This window comes from Alosa alosa, chromosome 2, assembly GCF_017589495.1.
Source record: "Alosa alosa isolate M-15738 ecotype Scorff River chromosome 2, AALO_Geno_1.1, whole genome shotgun sequence".
Taxonomy (NCBI): domain Eukaryota; kingdom Metazoa; phylum Chordata; class Actinopteri; order Clupeiformes; family Clupeidae; genus Alosa; species Alosa alosa.
Window position 1 is genome coordinate 22,261,365 of NC_063190.1, and position 10,000 is coordinate 22,271,364.

Consider the following 10,000-nt stretch of genomic DNA (forward strand, 5'->3'; position numbering starts at 1 on the left):
ACGTATGCTAGTCCAACCCTAATTGCCACGTAGACAGAAATCAATGGAGCGCACCTGAGCAGCGGCAATGCTTTGAAAAACTGCCACTTTGTTGCGTGTTGTGCGTCGCAAAATAATCGTCATTTTGGGAGTGCTAACGATGCACGGGTACCAAAACACTTTGCCGTGGAGGCACACTAGTTAAGAGCTCAAAGAATTCACTTTAGGTGTTTTTTTTAGTCTCGCTGTTCAGCAGGAATACTTTGGAAGCTCTTTGGAAGGGTCTGAGTATATTTTCCTTTTCTCTCTATTTTCTTCACTTTAGATGTAGTTGTAACATGTAGCTGATCTTTCACTGGCTGGGTAAAGGCACTGGAGAATTCTTCCTTCATATGAACAAAACAGCATCTCCCTCATTCTGTTAATGAATGCTCTGTTCATTTTTCATGTTTGTTCAGTGCCTCTCTCTCTCTCCGTCTGTCTCTCTCCCCCTCTCTCTCTGTTTCTCTCTCCCTCTCTCTCTGTCTATCTCCCCACCCCCCCGTCTCTCCTCGGCCTTGGCTGAGTGACGTGCCAGAGAGGTGTTTTCCGTGTCTTCATTAGCGGCGCGCTTAATTGGCTCTGTAGAAAATCATCTCCTTGTCGCACCGGCGTGGGAGTTTTCAGATAGGCTCCGTGCCAACGCAACCGCGTCTGTCAAAACGTCAAAGCCACCACGAGGAGGGAAGAGAGGAACGAGAGAAGAGAGAGAGAGAGAGAGGTGTTTGCCTGTGAGTGGTTCAGCATTGTTTACAAATACTTCACATGACACTCAAAGCAGAGAGGCTGAACGCGGTGCGAGGCGATGGGTTTAAGGGATGAGCAACCGCTGGAATGCTGATTGGCACTGGGCTGCAGGGCGCTGAGATGTCCTCTCTGGAGACTTTCCTTCTTCTCATTTCATTTTCTTCCCTTCTCCGTGGGGCCTCGTCATCTCATTTGTCAGTTTTAAACCGGTGTGGCCTTCCTTAGCCATAACAAAGCGGTCCATGTTGATTTCTTTTTTGGAAGGAACGGGGACAAGCAATTTTGGGACATGTTTGATCCACGTCCAAAGTGTGATTCCCAAGAAAAACATTTTTTTTATTTTTTTTTTATTGCCACCTCAGCTCCAGCTTTGGAAGTCAAGTCTTTACTCTGAGGCCCTTTTTTAACCACATAATGGATTTCCCTCTTGGCCTCTTTTTACAGTGTCACCCTTACACGCTGCCAAACTATCCGTGTGGAAATGCGCTCGCCTTTTTCTCTCTCTCCCTCGCTGTCCGTTTCCCGTCACCTTTCGTGAAGAGGTCCCAAACGAGTGCCCGGGAAAAATAAATAAAAAATAAAAAAAGTGGCGGGCGGTTGTTTCCCCGGGCCTGATAATAGAGTGGAGGAGAACTCAATTTCACCGGCTGAAATGTGCATGTCGGCTTGGCTAACCTCCCGCGCCAGTTTCCATTTGACGCCACCGCCGAGGCCGGTGACACGGGCGCTCGCCATTTCCGCCACACAGCTATGTCATCCGCAGATGAAAGGTTATTACAGATGGTGCATCAGCCATGGACATGCTGTAACGACACACACACACTCGAGCACACACATGCACACCCAAATTTACCAACCCTTTCATATCTGTCTTTCACACACACACACACACACACACACACACACACACACACACACATTCATACACTTTACACTTTCTCTCTCTCACACACACACACACATACACAAACACATACACACAGACATATTGTGTGTCTGTCTGTACGTCTGTCTGTCTCTTACACAGATACACACACACACACACACACGCACACACACACACACACACACACTCCTGCAGCAGCCTCAGTCTTAAGTCAAGGAGACAGAGCGGTGACAGGAGACATGATGGCGTCTCCCTCCCCTCTGTGCGCTGCTCCCTGGCTGTCTGCCCCGAGCCTGTCAGCTTCCGCCTCAGCGTCCGCCTGAGCCTTGGCGACAAGACAGGAGGGACGTGGGGGGGGCATCACGACTCACCGGGACCAGCGCTGACAGCAGCCGCGTCGAGCCGCGCCGCCCTGCCACCACACAACGCTGAGCCACGCAACACAGTCACTTCCCTGACCCAGTTTAAACGGCGGTGTTGACTTAACCACCTCACCGACAGATCCGCCACGCGACAAACCTCGGCGCTCGGCGCAGGGAAATTACAAACTGATTTCATGCCTTCGTAGCTTTTCAATTGTCTCTCTAAATTGCCAGAGCTGTAGCATCATCTCGGCTTCCAAGCTCACTTTCTCTCTCAGTGTGTGTTTGTGTGTGTGTGTGCACACATATACATTTATTTATGTATATGTGCATACCTGTGTGGGAATGTACTCTTCATCTTGAACTTGTCTTTTTCTATGTGAGTATTTCCTGGTGTCTGACCTTTATGGTTTCTCATATCACAGTGTCTTGAAATATTTCTCACAACATTAACTCAAAAGATGTCTCCTCACGAGGGAGAGAAGAGAGCTGAACTGATTTCTACACTGATATCATATGCAGATGTAGAGGCTGATAAAAGCTGTCAGCATGAGATGAAGGCTGTCAGTATCGTTTTGAGCTTAAGATGATCGTTATCATTATAGCAAATTATTTGATCTTGATTTGATATCTGCATTTACTGTCTAGAGATTTCCCACTGCCTCCAATAAAGAGTTCTGTCTGTCAGTGGGTGTTGTTGCTAAAACTGACAGCTATCCAGGGTTAAATGAATGATCTTCTCCTCTGGTAGAACAAGTGATGCAAAATTAGTTGTTTATGCCAGTGATCTCTATTACTGGTGCTTTGGAAATTAAAATTCCGCTTCCGAATGGAACGTTGACTTTGTTTTGTCTTGGCGGACCAATTAAGCTAACCGATTTACACAGATGAATAAGCTCCGAAAAACAAAAACACCAGTCGCTCTCATCGTACACACGCTCCCTAACACACACACATACAAACACACACACACACACACACACAACACACACACCTTTTTGTCCTAGTCAGTATCACTATGCCCGGCCGAATCTGGAGACCATGGCCCTGCTAAAAACCTCCCGCCATCTTAATGTCGTTGCCATGGTCCCGCGAGACCCCCTCCTCTTTAATCTCCAGAAACACGTGAGACTGTGTGTGTGTGTTTGTGTATTATTATTATTATATATGTGTACTGTGTACTGTTGTTATGTATGATATTATTATTGCTGTGTGTGTGTGTGTGTGTGTGTGTTTGTGTTTGTGTATTATTATTACTGTGTATGTGTATGTGTGTTATTATTATTATTTATGTGTGTGTGTTGACGTATTGTGTTTGTGTATGTGTGTTTGTGTGTGTGTATGTGTATGTGTGTGTGTGTACTGTGTATGTGTGTGTGTGTGTACTGTGTATGTGTGTGTGTGTACTGTGTATGTGTGTGTGTGTGCCTCTTTTTCTTTCCTCTCACTCTCTCTCCTTCTCTCCCCTGCTTCCCTTTACGACATCCTTTTGCTACAGTTAATTAGCAGTTATTAGTGTTAGCGCAGAGTGCTGTATAAGATGTCAAAAATCATCAAGTCTCTCGGTGCGGTTGGAGCAATTAAGGGCTCCATCACACCTTCCCTTCTCCGCAGTCATCTGGTACACTTCCAAGGGGCCCCTCTTTTTTTAGAGCTGGAAGCACTAATCAAATCATTTCTGCTCGACAATTTGCCACCGTTATTTCAAGTCCTAATGACGCACTGTTCAGCGCACACACACATATGCTCACACATACACACACACACACACACACACACACACACACACACACACACACACACACACATCCATCTAACACTTAGTCTTTTTAAAAAAAAAAGGTAAGGTTGATAGATTTGCACAGCCCCTCTGCGTGCTGTCACCATGCTAGCATGAATTAGCACAGGAACTGCAGCCTTGTTGAGAACACCATTTATTGGCCCAGGTCTCATTTAGGACTCTTACCTCCGCTCTCTCTCTCTCTCTCTCTTCTTTCTCCCTCTCTTCCTCTCTCTCTCTCTCTCTCTCTCTCTCTCTCTCTCTCTCTTTCTCTCTTTCACACGCACACACACACACACAGCGCCATACACACACACACGCACACAGCCACACACACACATACTCACACAACCACACAAACCCTTTCCCTCCCAGATGCTCCCTTGTTCCTCCTCTACACTACAGCACGTGGGGAATCTGTTGCTGTGCTGAGGGGGGTTAAAGGCTGCTGAAAGGGCAGATTAAAGTGTTAAGCGTTTGATTTCAGAGCCACGTTTGCCCCCCCCCCCCCCTTCAAACCCTGATCAATTGTCCATCCCTCTGCAAGCGAGTGTAATTGTGTCCAGCCCACGAAGGACTCCGTCGGCCTCTCTGTGGTCTTTCTCTTCACTCCAGATTGTGAGTGGACAAATACTCCCTATTTTCTCTCCCTAGACCTCAGATCACTGGGGGGATTTTTATTTGTCTTTTTTTTTTTCACCTCTCTGGTCATTGTTTTTGTCAGCTCTGAGGCATGACCCTCTTTTTCAGCTGAAAGAGTATTGATGTGAGGTGAGGTGCGGTGCTGTGGTGACAGGATACAGTGAGATAAAGCGTGCCACTGTGGTCGCCTGTTGAGTGTGTGTGTGTGTGTGTGTGTGTGTGTGTGTGTGTGTGTGTGGCCTCTCGAGCCAAGGTAGAACAAACCTCCCACTTATTGGATTTGTCCCTGACTGGCATTGAGCTGAACTGTTCTTCTCTCTCAGGAGAGGCGATTAGCCCAACACAGCGGAGTGGGATGTCAGTCCTCTAACTGTGCCCAAGGCCACCATTAGCATTTACAGTTAGTGGAGTGATGCTATGTTTCTCTGGCTCACTTCAGCACATACAACACACACACACACACACACACTCATACTGTGTAATTGTTTACAAAGAGTTAATTCATTAGCATCTTGTTGCCACTGTACTCTTATGAAATTATGCAGCTTCATGCCAACAGTCTTATTTGATATTAGTATAAACATGTGTTTGGACTTTGCATGACTGTGTGTTGGAATCTGTGAAAATTGTGTGAAAGTGTGAAAAAGTGTGTGCGTTTGCATATGTGTGTGTCTGTGTGTGTGTGTGTGTGTGTGTGCACGTGTGTGTGTGTGTGTGTGTGTGTGCATAGGTATGTGGCTGTGTATGGTGGGTGGGGTGCTGAGCGGTGATTGATGTGCTGTATTAGTGGTTATTCCTGCACCGGGGCTCCGATGAAGGCCCTCATCAGAGACTGGGGAGAAGCCAGGAGGAGAGGAGACTCTCTCTCTCTCTCTCTACCTCTCTTCCTCTCTCTCTCTCTCTCTCTCTCTCTCTCTCTCTCTCTCCCTCCCTCTCTTCCTCTTTCTCTTTCTCTCTCTCTATATATATATCTCCCTCCTATATATTCCTCTTTCTTTTCTCTCTCTATATATATCTCTCTGTCTCTCTCTTTCCTCTCTCTCTATATCTCTCCCTCTTTCTCTATCTCTCTCCCTTTCTCTTTTATCTCTCCCTTATATATATATATATATATATATCTATATATATCCCTCTCTATATAACATAACATTCTTTTCTCTATATATATCTATATATGTCTCTCTCTCCCTCTCTCTCTCTCTCTCTCTCTCTCTCTTTCTCTCTCTCTCTCCCTTTCTCTTTCTCTCCCTCCCTTTCTCTTTCTCTCCCTCTCTCCCACTCACCACATCGTAATCAGGCCTCCACCGGCGTGTGCGGCGTAATCAGAGAACAATCACGCCAGAGCGCCGCTCCGCTCGCCAGGCCTGAGTGCCTGTGGCAGCTTCAGATTGTGGAGATAGGAGCAGGCGAGGGTGGGTGTGGGGTGTGGGTGTGTGGGGGTGTGGGTGTGTGGGGTGTGGGGTGTGTGGGGGGTGTGGGGGGTGTGTGGGGGGTGTGGGTGTGCGAGCAGAAGTGTCTGTGAGAATGTGCGTTTATTTGATTGCATGTGTGTAATTATAAAAGTTTAACCACATGTATGTGTTGAATACAGTATATGTATGCTTATGTGGGCATATGTTAATGTATCTGTAAGTGAGAGAGTGTGTGTGTGACTCTGTGTGTGTGTGTACTGTGTGTGTGTGTGTGTGTGTGTGTGTGAACAATTAGGATAGCATGTGTGCCAGTGGATCCAGGAGAGCTCATGTCTTTTCTTTCGAACCTTTCATCTTAATGCATATTATATAGATTTAAATATGCTCTATGAAGTCATCCACAGCTGCATGTCAACTCTCAGCAGTTGCACTAAAACACTCATAACAGGACAAGCAAGTGATACTCAGCACAATATAGAGCTCTTGAACCAAATTATCCACAGTTTGTGGTCCAATAAGGGGTGTACTGATTAATCACCTATTAACCTATTATTAGTCATTCTTATTATTGTAATCATTATTGTTGTATTGTTCTGTATTGTTATTGTAGTGTTATTGTTGTTGTTGATCTCACTGTAATTACTATGACGATTAGCAGTAGCAGCAGCAGCAGCAGTCAGAGTGTGTTCTGTTGTGAGCGGGCTGCTCTCGCTGCGATGGGGATGAATTAGTAATACTAAAAGAATCCATGTTGTCTTTTAAATGCTGTGTGCACCACTTGGTCTGGCTGCTACAGTATACAGGGCTGTTAAATTTGTCATGGCCGTGCCAAGTGTAGCCTTCAATTTAACATGAGCTTTTAATCCTGGGAGTGCCCAAATTGCTTTTTAATGTAGGGGGAACACCGTGTTTTTTTCGGAGCGCCCAGCGCAAGCAGATGCGTGAAAGATGCGCGTAGCAAATCAGATAAGCTGCTCGCGAGCGAGAAGGGTGGAAAGAACAAAGAAACACCACACACACACACACACACACACACACACACACACACACACACACACACACACCCGTGAGGGGGGGGGGGGGAAGAACGCAAAGATGTTGTTTTGACACTGCAGTCTTCTCCTTGAAGCTCTCCAGAGCATTCCCTTCGAGGGGTGGAAAACGGTGTGTGTGTGTGTGTGTCTGTGTGTTTGTGTGTCTGTATAGTAGCAGTGTTGGCCTTTTAATGCTTGTGTATTGTGTGCATGCATATGTGTGTGTGTGGGTGTATGCAGGCAGGCAGATGTTCTTCGTGTTGCTGTCTCAGAGGTGCTGGTGTGGTGAGAGTGTGAAAGTGTGAGTAGTGATGAAGGTCGTGTGTGTGTGTGTGTGTGTGGGTGTATGTGTATGTGTGTGTGTGTGTGTGTGTGTGTATGTAAAGAGGAGTTGAGATTTGATTATGTATGTAAGAATGCACTGTTACTTATAAGACCCAGCATCCCATCCCACCAAGCCATTAAGTCTGGTGCTTCTAGCTTTCCGGGGTATAGATAACTAATACTTCATTATCCACCCGAACAGTTCCAAGCAGCATTCCGCAACATGGGAGCAGGCAGGAGATAAGGAGAAGAGCAGCACGAGGGCCCGGAGGTTCACCTGATCCACAGTAATCACAGTGCAAGGCCAAGCACAGACAGATTTTCACATTTTCATGGATTTGCCTCAACTCATTTAGCTCATTTCCTAATGTATTTTTATCTGAAGAAAATAACAAATGGGCTCTTATTACTCCAGCGGAAGAGCTGCAGGTTAGACTGAGATACCTGTGTGGGAGTCTTGTGCTCGACACTCTTTTTTGTTCACTCTTTTTGTCCCTCCGTGGCACCTGTTGCTCGTTTTTTGACATGTGGATCACAGGAATATAACTCCTATCCCAGCAAGAGAGCCAAACATATAGATAACATATCTTCCAACTGCATTTAGTATGCATCTCTGTGAATGTCACAATGAGGTCATTCTTTATCAGCCAATCAATCACAATTATCCAGCCAAACCTTATTAATATTCACATGGAGATTAGTTATTGTTGTATACGTTGGAACAAACAAGCACTTTCCTGTCTGGAGCAGAGAGGAGGAGGTTTGTGCTTAAGACCTTGCTCATGTTGCACATTGTTTTTGCTAAATGATTAAATTAGGATTATGTTTTGTATGGTGAACTTTAAACTTTGAACTTATGTATGGTGAACTTTGCATGTTCGCCCATTGCCCCAACAATTGTGAGTATTCCTCTTACATTAGAAAATGTTGGTGTTTTTGTTAGGGAACTGTGATTCATCTTGGACTCAAACAAAGCAAACAGACAAATCAACCGTCATTGAAGATTTAGAATCAACAGTTATGGTATTTCATTAAACATAACAAAAGCACAACCACAGCATCTTAAGCTGTGAACCCTGAGGCAAGGCTAAGATGTGCAATCAAATAACGTCAGCTTACACAGCCTTTGACCTCATAAGATGGACATTCTTAAGGGGTGAATTGACAAAGGCAGTCAGAACACTGATGCGTTTGTTTAAAAAGCACTGCCCACCCATCCACCCACCCCCATGTCTCTATTTCTCATTTTATCTTTTCCTCTCTCTCTCTCTCTCTCTCTCTCTCTCTCTCTCTCTCTCTCTCTCTCTCTCTCTCTCTCTCTCTCTCTCTCTCTCTCTCTCTCTCTCTCTCTCTCTCCTCTTAGGTTAGTCGCTGTCCGATAGCCCTGTCTGTCTGATCACTCTTGTTTATCTGGTTTTCAAGGGATTATCCCCCACTCGCTCATTTCGGATTTCTGCTGTGTGTGTGTGTGTGTGTGTGTGTGCAGCTGTGTGAACTGGGCTGTGGTGAGAGTGAAGTCTGGCCCTGTTCTCAGTGGGAAATCCTCTTACAGTTTCTCTCTTTTTTCGTCCACTTACTCTCTCTCTCTCTCTCTCTCCCTTCATCTCTTTCTCTCTCTCTCTCTCTCTCTCTCTCTACCCTCCATCCCTCCCTCCCTCGCTCCCTGTGCGCAGCAGGCTGGCAGGCCCATGGGCAGGCGGCGGATCCTGTCGGCGCGAGGCTGCTGTTGGTAAACATGAAGGCACACTAAGCCCTGGCTGAGGCAGCCACTGATGATTGGGCTTACAGCTAAATGATGTGCGCCTGTGCCTGCAGTCCACAGGGCAGGATTTAGTGGACAGACAGACACATACAGAGACACAAACTCACACACATGCGCACACACACACACACACACACACACACTCACACACACACACACACACACACACCACGTCTATGTATTTGGGGCCAAGAGTGTGCATATGCTCTGCTGTTAACTAACAGCGTACTGTTTTTTTCACAGTTTATGAGTTGTGTCTTGTGAGTCTTACGCAGCTACACTGATACAAATTAATTTTGATTACATGTTGACATGTTCAACAGAAATAATTTACATGAGTCAGAAATGGTTCCAGAAGCGGTGTTTTATATAGCCAACCAAAGTCTGACGAACAGCTCTCACTCTCTTACACTGACTCTCTCTCTCTCTCTCTCTCTCTCTCTCTCTCTCTCTCTCTCTCTCTCTCTCTCTCTCTCTCTGTCTCACACACACACACATACACATACACACACACAGAACTCCCTCCTCCACGTCCCAGCAGAGCCTCGACTCGAATAACCCCTGCCTGCCTGCCTGCTGCTGGCATGAATGTCCGGCTCTCATCTCCGAGGACAGGCCTCACAATGTGTGTATTTAACGTCCGCCGCGTGGTGCAGAGCCGGCCACTGAGGGGGAGGCGGAATGCCGCCAGGGCCTGCGCCTGGAGACCCTTCTCTCAAAGGTCGCTCTTATGAGCGGTCAGACAAGCGGGGCCCTGTGTCGGCCAGCCGGCGGCGGCCCCACGGCCAGCAGTGGAAATGTACTGAGGCCTTCTGAGGGCCTGCCGAGAGAGAGCGTCCAGGTCTGCCTACTTCCCAGCAGTAGGAACAGCAGCAGTCAAGCCAGATCCCAAGTGTTTCAGGCCCTCACAGGCAGCGGGAAGTGCAGGTCACAGGGCGTGGGGTGGGGGTGGTGGTGGGTGGGTGGTGTTGGTGGTGGTGTGGATGGTAGTGATTTCAAGGGGTTTTGAGACGCAGCAGTGTTTTTTCAGGGC

The 10,000-nt window shown here is 46.8% G+C and overlaps 1 protein-coding gene across 1 annotated transcript in view; it reads left to right on the forward strand.

Annotated features, from left to right (window-relative positions):
- auts2a (activator of transcription and developmental regulator AUTS2 a) overlaps positions 1 to 10,000 on the forward strand; it is a 346,312-nt gene that overhangs the window by 281,449 nt on the left and 54,863 nt on the right.